Below are 18459 nucleotides of genomic sequence, written 5' to 3' on the forward strand. Positions count from 1 at the left end.
TCTCATTTACTCCAAAAAGGACTAATAAGCAATACAGCGCAGAAATATGAGAGATATAGATAGGTAGATAAAGCTACCCTTCATCTTCTCCCTTACTTGGGGGATGCAAGCCTTGAGTTTGGCTTTGTTTTTCAGAATTTGTTGTGTTTATCTTACCAACCCTTTATTACCTCTGGAGGCAGGTGACCTGGGGGTAAAGAAAGGTAGAACAGGCAGGGTGTGGTGGCTTATGCCCGTAATCACATCACTTTGGGAGGCTGAGGCAGGCGGATCGCTTAAGCCCAGGAGTTCAAGACCAGCCTGACCAACATGGTGAAACCCTGTCTCTACCAAAAATACAAAAACTCGATGGGCAAGGTGGTGCACACCTGTAATCCCAACTACTCTGGAGACTGAGGCTGGAGAATCACTTGAGCCTGGGAGACAGAGGTTGCAGGGACCCGACATCAGGCCACTGCACTCCAGCCTGGGCAACAGAGCAAGACTCCGTTTCAAAAAAGAAAAAAAAGGAAAAAATTTTAAAAAGGTAGAACAAAATAGATGAGTTGGGCAGAACAAGGTGGGAGTGGGGGAAAGGGAATATTTACATTTAGCAATCTCTAACAGTCTCCTTCCTTTTTTTAATTTAAAAAAGTTACACCTGTATTTTTCTCAATAAATTTTGTAAGAAAAAAGAAATTTTAAGAGATAGGGTCTTACTATATTGCCTAGGCTAGTCAAGAACTCCTAGGCTCATGTGATCGTGACCCTCCCATCTCAGCCACCCAAAGTGAGGGGATTACAGGCAGAAGCCACCATGCCCAGCCCCCCTTCCTTGAGTGTTTCCTGTCTTCCCTTCATCATCTAGATTTCATGGAATTTTGATTTGCTTAATTTACCTGTTCATGTTAATTTCTATTACTAATCCTAACCTATGTTATTGCACCAGTGTGTCAGTTTACAAGTATTTTTCAAAGAATCGGTAACCGTGCAGCCTTCTCATTAATTTCTCTATTTGTACTTTTTCACTGATTCAAATACCACCTCAAGGAATAGAATCATCCTTAAAAATTCTTAAAGAAGAAAATGCTTTTCATTCTGTCGCTTCTTACTCAGACATCTTCAAAGTTTTGTGGGGGTTTTTTTGTTGTTGTTTATTTGTTTGTTTTTGCCTCTGGGACATTGTCCAAATTCTTTAGTATAAAGGCCTAATAAAATTCTTATTAATAGGACCGGTAGCTCACGCCTGTAATCCCAGCACTTCCGGAGGCTGAGGTGGGCGGATCCCGAGGTCAGGAGATCATGACCAGCCTGGCCAACACAGTGAAACCCCATCTCTACTAAAAATACAAAAATTAGCCGGGCATGGTGGCACACACCTGTAGTCCCAGCTACTCAGGAGGCTGAGGCAGGAGAATGGCGTGAACCCGGGAGGCGGAGTTGCGGTGAGCTGAGATCGCACCACTGCACTCCAGCCTGGGCGACAGAGCGAGACTCCGTCTCAAAAAAAAAAAAAAGTATATGCTCAATAAACATGTGAAAAGAGGTGATGTTAATTTTAATTTATGAGATTAGCAAAGATTTAAAACTTTGACAGTATTCAGTATTGATGAGAATATGAGGAATTCCAGTACACTATGAGAATGTAAATTGGGAGAACACCATTGAAAGCAATTTGACAACTGGGCTGGGCGCGGTGGCTCACGCCTGTAATCCCAACACTTTTGGGAGCTGAGGCGGGTGGCTCACCTGAGGTCAGGAGTTCGAGGCCAGCCTGACCAACATGGAGAAACCCTGTCTCTACTAAAAATACAAAATTAGCTGGGCGTGTTGGCGCATGCCTGTAATCCCAGCTACTCAGGAGGCTGAGGCAGGAGAATAGCTTGAACCCGGGAGGCGGATGTTGCGGTGAGATCACGCCATTGCACTCCATCCTGGGTGACAAGAGCGAAACTCCATCTCGATTAAAAAAAAAAAAAGTAAAAGAAAACAATTTGACAATCACTAAAAAAATTTAAATGCACTCACTCTTAGAACCTTCTACTCTGCTTCTCTCCCATCTGGGCAGAGATGTTTGATTATACAAGGATTGCCATTACAGCATTGTTTGGATTTGTAAAATGCTGGGACCAACATCAATATGCTCCAACAGGGGATAAGTTAATGAAAATATTATGCGGGTGTACAATGAAATGCTATGCAGTTTCCAAAAACAAAAACAAAGAAGGAGGAGGAGGAAGAAGAAGAGGAAGAGGAGGAGGAAGAGGAGGAGGAGGAGGAAGAGGAAGAAGAAGAAGAAGAATAAAAGAAAAAGAAGAAATAATCTAGTAATAGGGAAAGCTGTCTGAGATTTATTTACTCATTAATTTATTCAACAAATATTTGTTGAGTGTCAACTATGTGCCAGTCTTCTAGATTCCAGGACACTGTGTGGAACAATACAGACAAGGTTGCTGGGGTCATGGAATTACTTTCTAGAGGGAAAGATGGATGATAAGCAAACCAAGCAATAAACACATGGTATGAAACATGCCATAAAGTGGAATGAATCAGAATATGGAAGATGAAGAGTGATGGTTATTACTTTATATTGGGTCATCAGGGTGGAATCTCTCTGATGAGGTAGCCAAACAGCTGCTGCAGTTTAGAGTCTCAAATTTGCATGTCACTGGGCATTTATCTCAGAGAAATAAAAATGTTTGTTCACCCAAGAGTCTGCACAAAACATTGTTCATAATAGCCAAGCCTAGAAATAATTCAAATGTCCTCGAATGGTGAAGAGTTAAACAGTGGCACATCCATACGTGAAATACTACCCAGAGATAAAAATGAATGAACTACAGAGATAGGCAGCAACTTGGATAGATCTCAAGGAAATTATGCTGAGTGAGAAAAGTCAATCTCAGGTTGTGATTTGTATGATTCCATTAATAACATTTATTTATTTATTTATTTATTTATTTATTTATTTTTGAGAAAGAGTCCCACTGTGTTACTCAGGCTGGAGTGCAGTGGGACAATCTTGGCTTACTGCAGCCTCTGCCTTCCAGGTTCAAGCGATTCTCTTGTGTCCGCCTCTGGAGTAGCTAGGATTAAGGCATGTACCACCATGCCCAGCTATTTTTTTTTTTTTTTTGTATTTTTAGTAAACACGAGTTTTCACCATGTTGGCCAGGCTAGTCTCCAACTCTTGACCTCAAATGATCCACCTGCCTCGGCTTCCCAAAGTGCTGGAATTACAGGAGTGAGCCGCTGTGGCCAGCCCACAACATTCTTGAAATGATAAAATTATAGAGATAGAGAGCAGATGAGTAGTTGCTAGGCATTAGGGAGAGAGAAGGGAAGGAGGTGTCTGTGGCTATAAAAGGGTACCCTGAGGGATCCTTGTGATGGAACATTTTTGTATCTTGACTGTAATGTTGTTCCTATGTGATATTTACACATGCAATAAAATTGTATAGAACTAAACACACACAAACAGATGAGTGTATGTAAAAATGGTGAAATCTGAGTAAGATTGGTGGATTTTATCGATAATAATTTCCTGGTGTGATATTGTACTGTATTTATGCAAGATGTTACCATTGGGAGAAACTGAGTGAAGGGTATGCTGGATCTTTATTTTTATTTTATTTTATTCTTTTGGAGACAGAGTCTTGCTCTGTTGCCCAGGCTGGAGTGCAGTGGCATGATCTTGGCTCACTGTAACCTCCGCCTCCTGGGTTCAAGCAATTCTCATGCCTCAGCCCCCCAAGTAGCTGGGATTACAGGCATGTGCCACCATGGCCAAGTAATTTTTGTATTTTTAGTAGAGACGGGGTTTTGCCATGTTGGTCAGGCTGATCTTGAACTCCTGGCTTCAAGCAATCTTCCCTCCTCTGCCTCCCAAAGTGCAAGGCTTATAGGAGCGAGCCACTGCACCCAGCCACTGAATCTTAATTACATCCTATAACTGTATGTGAATCTACAATTATGTCAAAATAAATGTAAAAAAATTTCTGCAGTCACAGCATCAATGACTTGTCTTTCCCAGCCAGCAAAGCCCTGTGTTTTGCTCTTATTGATTGGACTAATCCCTGTGGACAGAGAAATTCATGGGCCAGTTGGCTTAGGTTTGGTTTTACTACCTATTCCTGAACCAATTACTATGGCAAGGGGACTGAGATAATGCTCACTGGTCTATGCATCAAGACCTACTGAAAAATGTAATTGTCATTAGTCATCTAAATATCATTTATTTTTGAATTGGTTATGTGCTTCCCAACATTTAGCTATATTCTATTTCCTGGGGATAAAATCTTTGAAGACAGTGGGAGGGAAAACTAATCTGACCCCTTCTTTCAAACAGCAAGGGGTTGAGGATTTCCTTGATTTTAACACAGGCATTTTGAATATGAGCAGACCATGCCTGGTAAACACACTAGACAAGATTCCTGCCCTTATGGAGCTGACAGGCCACTGGGGGCTGGATGGAGGCCGGGATGGTAGCTGTCTCCAAGATAGTCACTATCTTAGAGACCTCTCATATGCACATGACATTGGATCACCAAGATATGTAAGTTGGGCATCATGGCACATGTCTGTAGTTCCAGCTACTTGGGAGGCTAAGGTGGGAGGATTGCCTGAGCCCAGGAGTTTGAGGCTGCAGTGAGCTATGATCATGCCACTGCACTCCAGCCTGGGCGACAGAGTGAGATCCTCATCTAAAAAAAAAAAAGGCCGGGCGCGGTGGCTCGTGCCTGTAATCCCAGCACTTTGGGAAGCCAAAGCAGGCAGATCACCTGAGGTCAGGAGTTCAAAACTAGCCTAACCAACATGGAGAAACCCCGTCTCTACTAAAAATACAAAATTAGCTGGGCATGGCGGCGCATGCCTGTAATCCCAGTTACTTGGGAGGCTGAGGCAGGAGAATCACTTGAACCTGGGAGGTAGAGGTTGCGGTGAGCCAAGATCACACCATTGCACTCCAGCCTGGGCAACAAGAGCGAAACTCTGTCTCAAAAAACAAACAAACAAACAACAACAACAACAACAGAAAACAGGGTGCAGCCCACTCCTCCAGCCCCTTGAATCTGGTGGGCTGGCCTGTAAGTACTCTGACTAACACTGTATGGCAGAAGTGATTCTATACCAGTGCCAGGCCAGGGCTGTAAGAGGGCTGAGAGCCTGTCTTGTGTCTCTGAGTCCTGAAACACCATAGATAATGTCTTTATTACTCTCCTCAGGCTGGCATACAAAATACTAGATGGCTTAAAAAACAGGAATTTATTTTCTCACATTTTATTTTCTGGATACTGGAAGTCCAAGATCAAAGTCTGCAGGGTTGGTTTCTCCTGAGGTCTCTCTCCTTGGCTCGCAGGCAGCCGCCTTCTGACTATGTCCTCACATGACCTTTTCTCTGTGCACATGCACCTCTGATGTCTCTTCTTCTTCTTATAAGGACACCAGTATTATCAGCTTAGGGCCTAACTCTTATGACATCATTTATCCTTAATTGTCATCCCTGTAAAGATCCTATCTCCAGGCAGTCGTGGTGGCTCACGCCTGTAATTCCAGCAATTTGGGAGGCCGAGGCAGGTGTATCACTTGGGGCTGGGAGTTCAAGACCAGCCTGGCCAACATGGCGAAAACCTGTCTCTACTAAAAATACAAAAATCAGCTGGGCATGGTGGTGCACACCTGTAATCCCAGCTACTCAGGAGGCTGAGACAGGAGAATCACTTGAACTCAGGAGGCGGAGGTTGCAGTGAGCCAAGATTGAGGCACTGCACTCCAGCCTGGGCAGCAGAGCAAAACTCTATCAAAAAAAAAAAAAAAAATTATCTTCAAATGTAGTCACACTGGGGGTTAAAATTCCAAAACATGAGTTGGGAGCTGTGTGTATGTGGTGGGTGGAGTGGACACAACTCGGTCCATAGTGATGTCCACCTACTCTACTACGGGACTCCATAAAGGGGGAGTGAGCTCACTGAGGCCATCCTTCCAGCCATTCCCTGAGAAAAGCATGAGGATTGTCAATGAAGAGCAGCCCAGCTGCCAAATGGATACATTCTGAGTTGCCAGTTAATGCCAGGTGTAACAGAAAAATCATCCCAGTGAGCCCTACCTGTTGGGGCAGTTTGTTATGCAGTATGAAATAATCAGAATAAGGAGTGGCATTCAGTTATTAATCAAATCAATATGTGGTTACTAATCGTGACAAGTTCTATGATGGAAAAGACAGGATGCTATGAGAAAGAATAACACAGCGGGTGGGAATGGCATCACGAACTGCAAGGGAGAAATAATTGAAGGACCTAGAGATGTTGGGCCTGAAGAAGACTTCAATGCTTTTGTGAGCTCTGGAACCATTTCTCTTCCCTTTCTGGGCTAAACTTCTTGAATAAGCAGATGCCTCCGCTTTCCTTGCAGGTGACCACTCCCTCCAGATCAGCCTCTCATAAAACTTTTCCCATCTTCCCAGGTCACAACAATTTTTCCCTTTTTAACATTGTATTAGGCTGTGCCTGCACTGCTGTAAAGAAATACCTGTAATTTTGGCTCACACCTGTAATCCCAGCACTTTGGGAGGCTGAGGCGGGCGGATCACTTGAGGTCAGGAGTTTGAGACCAGCCTAGCCAACATAGTGAAATGCTGTCTCTACTAAAAATATAAAAAATTAGCCGTGTGTGGTGGCGTGTGCCTGTAATCCTAGCTACTTGGGAAGCTGAGGCAGGAGAATCGCTTGAACCTGGGAGGTGGAGGTTGCAGTGAGCTGAGGTTGTGTCACTGTACTCCAGCCTTGGCAACACAGAGAGAGACTCCGTCTCAAAACAAAACAAAACAAAACAAAAAGAGAGAAATACCTGAGACTGGGTAATTTATAAGAAAAGAGTTTTAATTGGCTCATGATTCTGTAGGCTGTACAGGACGCACAGTGGCAGCTGCTTCTGCAGAGGCCTTGGGAAACTTCTGGGTTTCTGTTTTTTTTTTTTTCAGACGGAGTTTCTCTCTTGTTGCCCAGGCTGGAGTGCAATAGCGCTGTCTTGGCTCACTGCAACCTCCACCTCCCGGGTTCAAGCAGTTCTCCTGTCTCAGCCTCCAAGTAGCTGGGATTACAGACGTGCACCACCGCGCTTGTCTAATTTTGTATTTTTTTAGTAGAGACTGGTTTCACCGTGTTGATCAGGCTGGTCTTGAACTCCTGACCTCAAGTGATCCACCTGCCTCGGCCTCCCAAAGTGCTGGGATTACAGGTGTGAGCCACCGCACCTGGCCTAGGAAACTTCGAATCATGGAGGAAAACAAAGGGGGAGCAGGCACATCGCCTGGCGAGAATGGAGCAAGGAGGCCCCACCAGACCCCACCTCCAATATTGGGGATTACATCTCAACGTGAGACAAATATCCAATTTGAGTGGGGACAAATATCCAAACTATATCAAACATTTTTAGAGTTTATGCTGTAGAGCATTTAATTGACATTAAATGATAAACTGTCTCATATTGTTAATTTATTGAGGTAAAATATACATAAAGGGCACAAGCCTTCAGTGTATAAGCTAATGAATTGTTACATGTGTGTAGCCACCATGCAGATCAAGAGGAAGAATATTTTCAGCATCCAGGAAGGCTCTCTCATGTCTCTTTCTATCAGTATCCACTCCCAGAGGTTACTTAGAAAAAAATCACTATTCCAAATTTCTAGAAGCATTGATTAATTCTGCCTGTTCTTGAACTTCATAGGAAGAGACTCCTATCATAAGCACTTATTGGGTTGTTTTAAATTGTTGTCTGTTATGAATAAAGCTGCCCTGAATGTTCTGGTGGTATATGTCTGTTCATGGACAAATGCTCTCATTTCTAGGAGTGGAATTGCTAGTAGGCATATGTTTAGTTTTTTAGATAATGCCAAAAAATGTACCATAGTGAATGTGCTAATTAACACTTCTAGCAGCAATGCATGAGAATTCTAGTTGCCGCACATATTACACCAACACTTGGTACAGCATATGTGTTTTAAAATATTTTAGCTGTTCAGGTTGATTTGTAGTGGTATCTCAATGTGGTTTTAATTTATATTTCCCTGCTAATTAATGATACTGAGCACATTTTCAAATTTTCTTTTCCTAGAGTGCAGTTATGCAATTATGACCCACTGCAGCCTCAACTTCCCAGGCTCACAGGATCCTCCTACCTCAGCCTCCTGAATAGCTCGGACTAGAGGCACAAGCCACCATGCCTGGCTAATTTTTTTTTTTTTTGTAGAGATGGTGGGGCGGGGGGAGTCTTACTATGTTGCCCAGGCTGGTCTCGAACTCCTGGGCTCAAGTAATCCTCCCACTTCCTGAAGTGCTGGCAGCATTACAGCGTGAGCCCCTGTCCCTGGCCTCATATGTGTACTGACTATTTGAATGTAGTCTTTAGGGACGTTCCTGATCAAGTCTTTTGTCATTAAAAAAAAATTATTTGTCTTTTTCTTGTTGATTTACAAGAGTGCTTTATATATTTAGGATGAGTCCTTTCTCAGGTATGTATTTTGCAAATGTTTCCTGCAATTTGTGGCTTCCATTTTTCATTTTCTTTTTCTTTTTTTTTCGGGAGACAGAGTCTTGCTCTGTTGCCAGGCTGGAGGGCAGTGGCACAATCTCGACTCACTGCAACCTCTGCCTCCCGGGTTCAAGCGATTCTCCTGCCTCAGGCTCCTGAGTAGCTGGGACTACAGGTATGCACCACCATGCTCAGCTAATTTTTGTATTTTTAGTAGAGACGGGGTTTCACTGTGTTGGCCAGGATGGTCTTGATCTCTTGACCTTGTGATCTGCCTCAGCCTCCCAAAGTGCTGGGATTACAGTCGTGAGCCACCGCGCCCGGCCTCCATTTTTCATTTTCTTAATGATGTTTTTTGATGAATAGAAGTTTCCAGTTTTGATGAATTTTATTTCATCGACTTTATTGATTTATTTTTAAAATTTTTACACTTATTTATTTATTTAATAGACATGGGTTCTCGCTGTGTTGCCCAGGCCAGAGTGCAGTGACTGTTCACAGGGGCTATCATTGTGCACTACGACCTCAATTTCCTGGGCTCAAGCGATCCTCCCACCTCAAGCCTCCTGAGTAGCTGGACTACAGGTGGGTGCCTGTTTAACTTTTTTTTTTTTTCGTTTTGGTTACTCCTTCCTGTGTTTGAAATCTTTGCGTACCTTACATTCATTAACATATTCTCTTTCTAGAAGCTTTACTTTCCCTGTCATACTTAGGTGTATTGTCCATTATGAATTCATTTTTGTGTTTGGTGTGAGGCAAAGGTCTAGATTTAGTTTTTTTCCTAATTGGTCCAGCACCTTTTATTGAAAAGTTATGTCATAAATTTGTAAATGCATTTCTGTCTATTCACCTCGTTTTAACCACTATGTCCAAAAAGCAGAAAATAGGTGCACTAATGGAAAACCAGTTCACCAGATTTACTTATTCTTTTTTTTTCTTAGACGGAGTCTCCCTCTGCCGTCCAGGCTGGAGTGCAATGGCATGATCTCGGCTTACTGCAACCTCCTGCCTCAGCCTCCCGAGTAGCTGGTACTATGAGCAGCCGCCACCACGCCACCATGCCCAGCTGATTTTTATATTTTTAATAGAGACGGGGTTTCACCATGTTGGCCAGGATGGTCTCGCTCTCTCGCCCTCGTGATCCCCGCACCTTGGCCTCCCAAAGTGCTGGGATTACAGGCGTGAGCCACCGCGCGCGGCCTATATTTTGTATTTTTAGTAGAGATGGAGTTTCACCATGTTGGCCGGGGTGGTCTTAAACTCCTGACCTCAAGTGATCCGCCCGCCTCAGCCTCCCAAAGTGCTGGGATTACAGGTGTGAGCCACCACACCGGGCCTACTTGTTCTTTTTAACTAATTATAACATTTACAGCAACTCATATGTTGAAGTGGTTTTAACAGCTTTAAAAGGTTTCTGTGGGATTATCATTGACCTGTTTTTACTTTGTCCTAGTAATAGCTTCGTAGGAAAGATTAATTTTTCCTTAGCCCAACAGAGAGAGGTGAGACTGATGGACATAAAAAGAAAATACTCAAGAAAATATATTAATCAATAGTGTATTTTATTATTAGAATACATCCATAAGAATCCTTTATATTTATGCCTACGCTCTTCATGAATCTCTTCATGTGGATATATTTATTTACGTATACATTTATTAATTCAACATATATTTATTGAATACATTTTTGAATATGGTAATATACATTCATATTTATTATTATTATTATTACGAGATGGAGTTTCACTCTGTTGCCCAGGCTGGAGTGCAGTGGTGCCATCTCAGCTCACTGCAACCTCTGCCTCACAGGTTCAAGGGATTCTCACGCCTCAGCTTGGGAATACAGGGGCCCGCCACCACACCCATCTGTTTTTTTGTATTTTTAATAGAGACGGGGTTTCACCATGTTGGCCAGGGTGGTCTCGAACTCCTGACCTCAGGCAATCCGCCTGCCTTGGCATCCCAAAGTGCTGGGATTATAGGCATGAGCCACCATGCCCAGCCTCATATGTATAATTTTTAGTTAAGTTAATATTTATGGTTTTCATCATTATGACTTTGTAATATTTTTCACAGCTGAGCTCCATGGTATACCATAATTACCTTCTTTGACAACCTTTTGTTCTTCCTGGGATTAATAATTGCCTCCTATTCTTTGCTTACTTTTCTAAATATTTATTCCTAATTCAATACCAGCTTTCTGACACTATTTTCTGGTCAAATGCATGAGGCAGTATGTCAGTTCCATTTTCCCCCATTGGAAACAACCCTCATTTAGCCCTCTTTCTTCTATTCCACCATAGATTGATTGCCTTCTAGCCTGGTAGCTCAGCAGTTGCCCTGGAATTTTTTCCTTTACCTTTCTCCTGTGTTAGGAGGTCCCCAGTCACCGGATTTCATATTTCCTTTTTCTTAGTTTAATTCCCTAGTTAGTGGACAATTCTCCAGAAGCTTTCTGAGAAAAGGTACTTGGGAGATAATGTTCTGAAAATGTCCATTCACATTTGATTGATAGTTTGGCTGGGTTCAGAAATCTGGTTGTGGAAACTATTTTCCTTTATTGAAATGATTTAGAAGGTATTGCCTCATTGTCTTTCAGCTTTTGGTGTTGGTGTTGCTGTGGAGAAAAAAAGATGCCATTCTAATTCATAATCCTTTCTGTGCAATCTTTTAGTTTTCTTTCTGGAAACATTTAGGATCTTCACTTTATTCCTCTGATATTTCACAATGACAAGTTTTATTGTGGGGCTTTGCCACACACTATGCAAGGTAGTTGGTGGGCCTTTTAAATCTGGAGATTTAAGGTCTTCGGTTCTGAAAAATAATCTTATATTACATCTTTATCTCCTTTATTCCACTTTCTCCTCTTTTCCTAGAATCCCTGTTAGTTTGTTGGCATATCTTCTATTATACATCCTTTTATTTTCTTATCAATTCTCTGCTATTTTCCATCATTCACCCCAAACTTTCCAGATTTCTACAACCTTATTTTGAAATTTTAGGCCAGGCACAGTGGCTCACAACTGTAATCCCAGCACTTTGGTAGGCTGAGGCGGGCGGATCACCTGAGGTTGGGAGTTCGAGACCAGCCAGACCAACATGGAGAAACCTTGTCTTAACTAAAAACATAAAATTAGCCGGGCGTGGTGGCGCATGCCTGTAATCCCAGCTACTCTGGAGGCAGAAGAATCTCTTGAACCTGGAAGGCAGAGGTTGCGGTGAGCCGGGATTGCGTCATTGCACTCCAGCCTGGGCAACAAGAGCCAAACCCCGTCTCAAGAAAAAAAAAAGAAATTTTTAAAAATCCGGCCATCATAATATTATTAATAATTTTAAGAACTCCCCTCCTTTTTGTTTCATGAGTGCAGTATCTTCTCTTACTTTCCCGAGGATTAATTATAATTTTTTAAAAATCCAGCTTCCTGCATTGTATTTGTTTCCTCTTAGGTTCTTCCTGCCCCCTTCTGTTTGTATTCGTCCTTGTCTTATTGTAGAAATATTTTCACAACCACCTGATTATCCTTGGTTATCGTACATATTTTAAGTAAGGCACTAAACACCTGATTCTGGAAGCTCTGTGGACCTGGTCCAAGCCTGCAGACTGCAGAGTCTTTGGGGATTCTATGGAGACCCAGCCATTTTTTTGGGAGACCCTCAAATGCTAGTGTTTGTTGTTGTTTTAATTTCTATTTTTTCCTTGTAAATTGACTTGGATATCTCATCTGTCTTTCTTTATCTCTGGAAAACTTTATCCCAGTTTCCCTTGACATACTCCTTCAACCTCCTGGGAGAGGTAGGGGGAGGGGAGATGAGCCTGTTTGACTAGTTCTGGGAATGTGGTGAGGGAAGAGATCTGGGGATTTCGGCTCTGTGCTGACACTTCCTTCATGCTACTCTGGTTTTGCACCCCTGCACTTCACCCTCTTTCAACTCCTGACCAAGTCAACTCCTGTTACTCACATCGACAGTCATTTTTCATGTTCAAGACCCCTGAACCGCTCTCATCCCCCACTCTCCACTAACTCTCCTGCTTCGCTTCAGGTCTACATTGGCTCGCTCATTTCTTCCCTGCTGAGCTCTTTGATTAGTTTGCTAAGCAGCATCTCGGGAACAGCTCCCGTGCTGTGTGTGTTCTTTCTTGTCATGGATATGTGTTTTTTCTTGTCATGCTATCTGTTCTTTCTTGTTCAGGGCAGAGTCGCGGCTGGGTTGTTAGGATGCTCGCGCCCCTGTACTCGGGGCTTGCAGGGCAGTGTAGAAGGGGGCGAGGGGCGAGAAACGCTGAATTCTAGCCTGAATTGGTAGGAGAGCCTGGCAAGTTGAGTCACGGTTCCTGATTCCATTTCGATAGAACGTTTTGTTCACTTGTAGGAATTTCCTTTTTCATTTCTTTCATAAATCGCGAACGTAGTAATGACTTACGCTGGTTACGCATTCATTACAATCGAAGATTATATTGATTTGCGATGATAAACGTCTCACGTGTCAGGATGGCCGAGTGGTCTAAGGCGCCAGACTCAAGCTTGGCTTCCTCTTGTTGAGGATTCTGGTCTCCAATGGAGGCGTGGGTTCGAATCCCACTTCTGACACAACTATTTTATTCTCCCTCTACTTTCTCAGCCATTTCTGTGTTATCATTCTTTCCACCTCAACTTTTTTGATTCTAACTAAAATGATACACTCTCAATGAGGTCTGCCCCCTTGCTTTTCAGTCTTGTTCGCTGTTTAGTAGTGAATCACGTTTTGCCCCACTTTGGTCAGTTCGTTAAAAGGCACATTCATTTACCACATTAGCACTCACTCAGAGGCGTACTGGGAGGAAACTAGAGTAGGTAGGAATAGAAAGACATGTATACAGACTCCATCATTACATACTGGCCCTGAGCTCATAGGTTATTGGGACCGCAGATTACATGTTCTTCCTTACGGCCAGAAACCATCAAAAATAAAAGTGATGAAACTGAAACAGAAAGCAGCAAGGTTCACGCTCAAGTTACCGGAAACAAGGCAAAAGCTCAAGTTACCGGAAACAAGGCAAAAAGAGAGAAACGATAGGTTCCACCGAGACTTGAACTCGGATCGCTGGATTCAGAGTCCAGAGTGCTAACCATTACACCATGGAACCTTCCTTAGCGAAAAGCGGATACTCGATCCACCTGGGGTCTCTCTTTTCTTCTACTTGCTGATTGATTTAAAGTAATTTTGCAGGGGCAGTTTTTTTTGTTTTGGAGTGCCAAACGCAGAGATGGAAGGGGTAGGGCTTACACACTGTTTCCACTGCGCCTTTCTCCCAGATTTCCTTCCATCCTTTGGGGCAGGGCAGTATACTGATCTGGGAATATGGTTATTCCTGGAGATTTTTATTTTCTTTCGTTTCCAGCCCACGAAAAGGTAAATTGAATTTTAGTCTCACGGTTTGAAAGGGAGAAAAGAGAGAAAAGAAAAAATATACTATCTACTTTCTACAGTCTCATTTATTCATTGTACGATACCTACAGATGCCTCTAGAACAGCCTCCGGGTATCTTGGCACTGCCCCTCAGTTGTAACCATGGGCTTAAATTTTTAAAATCTGTCTCCCGCATTCCTTCAAAATGCCTTAAGTGCAGGGCTGAGTCTCAGTAGTCTTTGATAGCCCACGGTCTGCTACTTTGCAGAAGCTCAACCAATGCTTGTTGCATGAATGCATAAATGAAAGGATGAGTGAATGAATGAATGAATGAATGAATACTCAGTGGGACAGCCCAGCTTAGACTTTTGGGAGACTTTAGACTTCTTTTTTGCCTTCACTCTCTAGGCTAAATTTTACAAGTTCAAAAGGGAATAATTATTTCTCCTCCTCCTCCTATTTTCTTTTGCCTTTCCAGGTCCTAGCTCCCAGGTGGACATCTTAGCGTCCAGATGACCCCAAATATAGGTGTCCTTTAGTATGGATGACCAAACTAGGATGTTATAGTGCTGGACGTAGTCATTCATTTTTTTCAAATCTTAACTTTATTAAGATAACATGGTTCTTTATCTAGTAATTGTGAGAACAACATATAACAAATAGACCACATATATATGTAGCGTGTCTGGAAGAAATACTCAGATATAAATTACTACTTTAGTCAATCTTAATATTAATTATTGGTCAATTATGCTTAATGTGCCTCTCTAGTCCCTCAAGACTGAATTGCTAAGGAACCCTGGAATCATTTGCTGGCATTCACCCTTTCAAGCAAGGTGCCTGTTACAAAATATCTGCTTAATTAGTATGTATTGGATACATCTTTTGGAAGGTGAGGAAGGAAGCAGTGAAATTAGAAGACTTCTGCCTAGGCGACTGTAAAGTGCTCCTAAGCATCTACCCACCTCCCTGCACACACAAACTCTCCATTCTATCTCCTCGAGTCTCCTAGCCTTAAAAGATGGTCTAAACTACCCCAGATCCAGGTAAATAACGGATCAAGTCCTTCTTCCCTAAAACAGGTGTTGTTCTTTCTATTCTATGAGCCTCCACCTTATTTCTTAAAAAAAAAAAAAAGGAAAAAAATGTTTACTGTTTAAGATGATATCAGAATCTCAAAAGCTAACTCTTCAACTGTGTTCAACTAAGGACCTTAAACTGCTCTCTGAGGATAGGTGAAGGGGGAAAGGCTCTAGGTGTCTGGTGACTGTTTCTTTTGTTGGTTCGTTTGTTTTTTCAGCCTTAGCACATTTATCCCTTGGAGAAGACAATGGAAAATAGGGCAGATGGGCGTGCGTGGCTTATTTTTTCTTAAGTCTGGAGTTAAGAAGGTTGTACTTTTTCCTTAGGATTGCCCTTGGTTGGTTCACAAATCTTGCAAAGTGAATGGAAACACATGAAGGCCACTGAAGGGAATAACTAGGGGACGAGATGTCTGAGCCCCTAAATGGAGAAATATTTGGGCACTGTTTGTGGGACTGTACATATGGGTGTTATCTGTGGCCCCTAGGAAAACAGAAGAGGAACCTGTCTCACTTAGGAAGCTGTGAGAACTGCCCACACAAGGCTTGAAAATGGAACTCTACTGGGTTAGAATGACGAGGGGGAAAAACATCTCACACTGGCAGCGGTGGGACTCGAACCCACGCCGCCGAAGAGACTGGAGCCTTAATCCAGCGCCTTAGACCGCTCGGCCACGCTACCGCCCACAGGCTGTGTTGCCGCTTGCAGTTTCACCCAAGTGACTGTCGCCCCTTTCCAGTCCTTTCATTCCCATTCCCACATCACCATAAGCCTTTCCCTCAGGCCCCTTCTTCAGCATTCCTTGCTTCTCAGCATAGCCCGAGAACCCCCTGATCCCCGACACTTTGCTTCCTCTCAGCTCCCAGGTGGATCCTGGACAGGATGCTGCAGGTGGTGCAGGAGGGGAATCCTGCCCCATTTATCATCAACACAATAAAAAGGGGTCGAAGTGTCCGAGAGCGCCAGAGGACGCCATGGGCTCCACATCCGCTTGGATTCCAGGAAGTAAGCCTCTCGACTTCAGGAGTAAGCAAGTCCAACCCTTTGGTTTGAGCCTGTTGCTTCTAAGAGAAGCGAGGAAAAATCCTGAGACCTCCTCCCCTCGCCCTTCATCCATTTCAGGGTACCGAGTGTCTCCACGGAACTTCACAAGGGAGACAAAGAGTGAACTCATTATTATTTGTCTTGTCTTCGTTTCAGAGGCGGTACATCTACGAAAGCCCTAATCATAGAGGGAAAGACTGCTCGTTCCTGGCCCAGAAATGAGATGAGAAATCCAGGGCCCCGTACAGGAAGGCCTTTTGCAAAGTCCAGACTCAATTGCCTTCGCAGCCCTTAAAGTTTCTTTAGGAAGGTCTGTGGGAGAACGAGGTTGGTTTAGGAATTGGCCCCTGCCTTGTACTACGTAGTTTTGTCGTCCAAAGTGTTTTAGAAGTTAATTGAATCATAGTTACGCCTTATTTTGAAACACTGTCATTCAGAGAACTTAAAACCTTATTAATATGCCTCATAATCATGTTGGTAGAGTCGTTGCTTAAACGGGAGGAGTAGTTGCCTCCTTAGCGCAGTAGGCAGCGCGTCAGTCTCATAATCTGAAGGTCCTGAGTTCGAACCTCAGAGGGGGCAAGGCGTGTGTTTTGCCATTTTTCTTCTTCTTGACCCAAAATGAGTGAGACAACGAAGGAAGTTGACAAAACCTTGTTCTTTCTCTGCTTTCTCTATAGAAAAGTGTACAATATGTCTGGTAAGGGAAAAAAAATCTAAGGACATTGCTTTGATGGAACAGAACAGGTAATTGCTGTTTAATAGAACCATGTTCAGTTACAAAACAGTGATTTTCACTAAGAATTAAATTCTCCAAAATTCTCATCTCTCCTCCCGCCCTGCATACCAATTGGAGATAGAGCTGGTAGCATTTTCAAATGTTTTTCAGATATGCTTGGTAATTGTCTTTGTTTTGAAAACACCAGCGTCAAGAAACTTAACAGTTTTAGAGTGTTGAGATAAGAAAAAGTGGGTGGAGGGTTGTACTAGGGGTGTGGAAGGTATAGAATCTAATTATCAATTACTGACTTGGTTATCTTTTACCATTCTTCTGGAATGGCTTACCACCAGGTTGCCACCAATAACATTCCATATGAAAAAAGAAAGGAAACAAAAAACTGCCCCCTCAGTCTCATTGCATTGGATCTTTTCTCTTGCTTCCAGTCCTGTTGACTGGATCTAAATCATCCAAACTACCAGATTGAGGAAAGGGTAAAAAGAGAAACGAAGTGAAGAAGATAGGCTGATATTTACAGTCAAGATGAGCCCCTGACTCAAATAATAATGAGCAAGACTGATCATTAATGTCCTGCTCTTGAGTCCTACTTTGTTCAAAGCCGTGTTCCTATTAATCCATTCCCTCTCAGCTTTAAAATCACCCTTATATACTTTGTTTTGTGACACTGGGGCTGGGTGCCTGCAAATGATATTTCCCAAACTCCTTTGCCCATTGGCTTCCTCTTGTGTTCTGTCAATAAGAGGAACCAGAAAGAGACTAGAAAGCAAGAGGAGAGAAGCAGGGGCTGCTTTCTAAATTTTGTTCTTCCTGTCAGGTCACTCCAACAATGGCAGTTGAGTCCCATCTCTATTTGTTCTCTTCATGCATTCCAGAATGTCTTACTGTCCCTTACATAAATAAGTAGTAGTCCAGCCGCAGCACGTCCTCTTTAGCACTCCAGGGTGCCTTTCCTCAGTGGTCTCAACCTCTTCCTTTTTGTTCTTCCAGCCCCACAAGGTGGTAGCTACTTCCCCATAGTTATCACCTCTGAGTTACCATGGTGTGCCCAGTTGAAATACCTAGTCTTATTCCCTTTTTTTGTTTTTTGAGACAGAGTCTTGCTCTGTCACCCAGGCTGGAGTGCAGTGGCACAATCTCCGCTCGCTGCAACCTCTGCCTCCCGGATTCAAGCGATTCTCCTTCCTCAGCGTCCCAAGTAGCTGGAATTACAGGCTCCCGCAACGACGCCCAGCTAATTTTTGTATTTTTACCAGAGACGGGGTTTCACCATGTTGGCCAGGCTGGTCTTGAACTCCTGACCTCAAGTGATCCGCCCGCTTCGGCCTCCCAAAGTGCTGGGATTACAGATGTGAGCCACCGTGCCCGGCCTTATTTCTTAACTAGACCCTGAACGACACATAGTGGGTGCAGGGATAGCACTCCACACAACAGAAAAAGCTTCTGCTCTCATGGAGTTTACATTTTAGTGGTGAATGATAAAGAATAAACTCAACCAGATATATAAAATGTGAGGTAGTGATATATGCCATGAAGAAAAAGAGCAAGAGAATGGAGAACAAAGGGGAGGGGATTGCTTTATAATAAAGTGTGACCAAGGAGGCCTTCCTGATAAGGAGGAATCTGGACAGAGACTTGAAGGAAGTGAGTGAGTGAGCTGTGAGGCTAACAGGGAGAAGAGAATTTCAGGCCAAGGGA

General features: G+C 43.2%; 4 non-coding genes across 4 annotated transcripts; 2 read left to right on the plus strand and 2 right to left on the minus strand.

Annotated features, from left to right (window-relative positions):
* The first annotated feature begins 12994 nt into the window (after positions 1-12994).
* TRNAL-CAA (transfer RNA leucine (anticodon CAA)) lies at positions 12995-13099 on the plus strand. The gene is made up of 2 exons: positions 12995-13032; positions 13055-13099. It is a non-coding gene; the product is annotated as a tRNA-Leu (tRNA).
* Positions 13100-13563: 464 nt separating this feature from the next.
* On the minus strand, positions 13564-13635 carry TRNAQ-CUG (transfer RNA glutamine (anticodon CUG)). Its single transcript has one exon. It is a non-coding gene; the product is annotated as a tRNA-Gln (tRNA).
* Positions 13636-15580: 1945 nt separating this feature from the next.
* TRNAL-AAG (transfer RNA leucine (anticodon AAG)) lies at positions 15581-15662 on the minus strand. Its single transcript has one exon. It is a non-coding gene; the product is annotated as a tRNA-Leu (tRNA).
* An 872-nt stretch (positions 15663-16534) lies between these two features.
* Positions 16535-16607, plus strand: TRNAM-CAU (transfer RNA methionine (anticodon CAU)). Its single transcript has one exon. It is a non-coding gene; the product is annotated as a tRNA-Met (tRNA).
* Positions 16608-18459: the final 1852 nt, after the last annotated feature.

Source organism: Pongo pygmaeus, chromosome 5 (assembly GCF_028885625.2).
Source record: "Pongo pygmaeus isolate AG05252 chromosome 5, NHGRI_mPonPyg2-v2.0_pri, whole genome shotgun sequence".
NCBI lineage: Eukaryota > Metazoa > Chordata > Mammalia > Primates > Hominidae > Pongo > Pongo pygmaeus.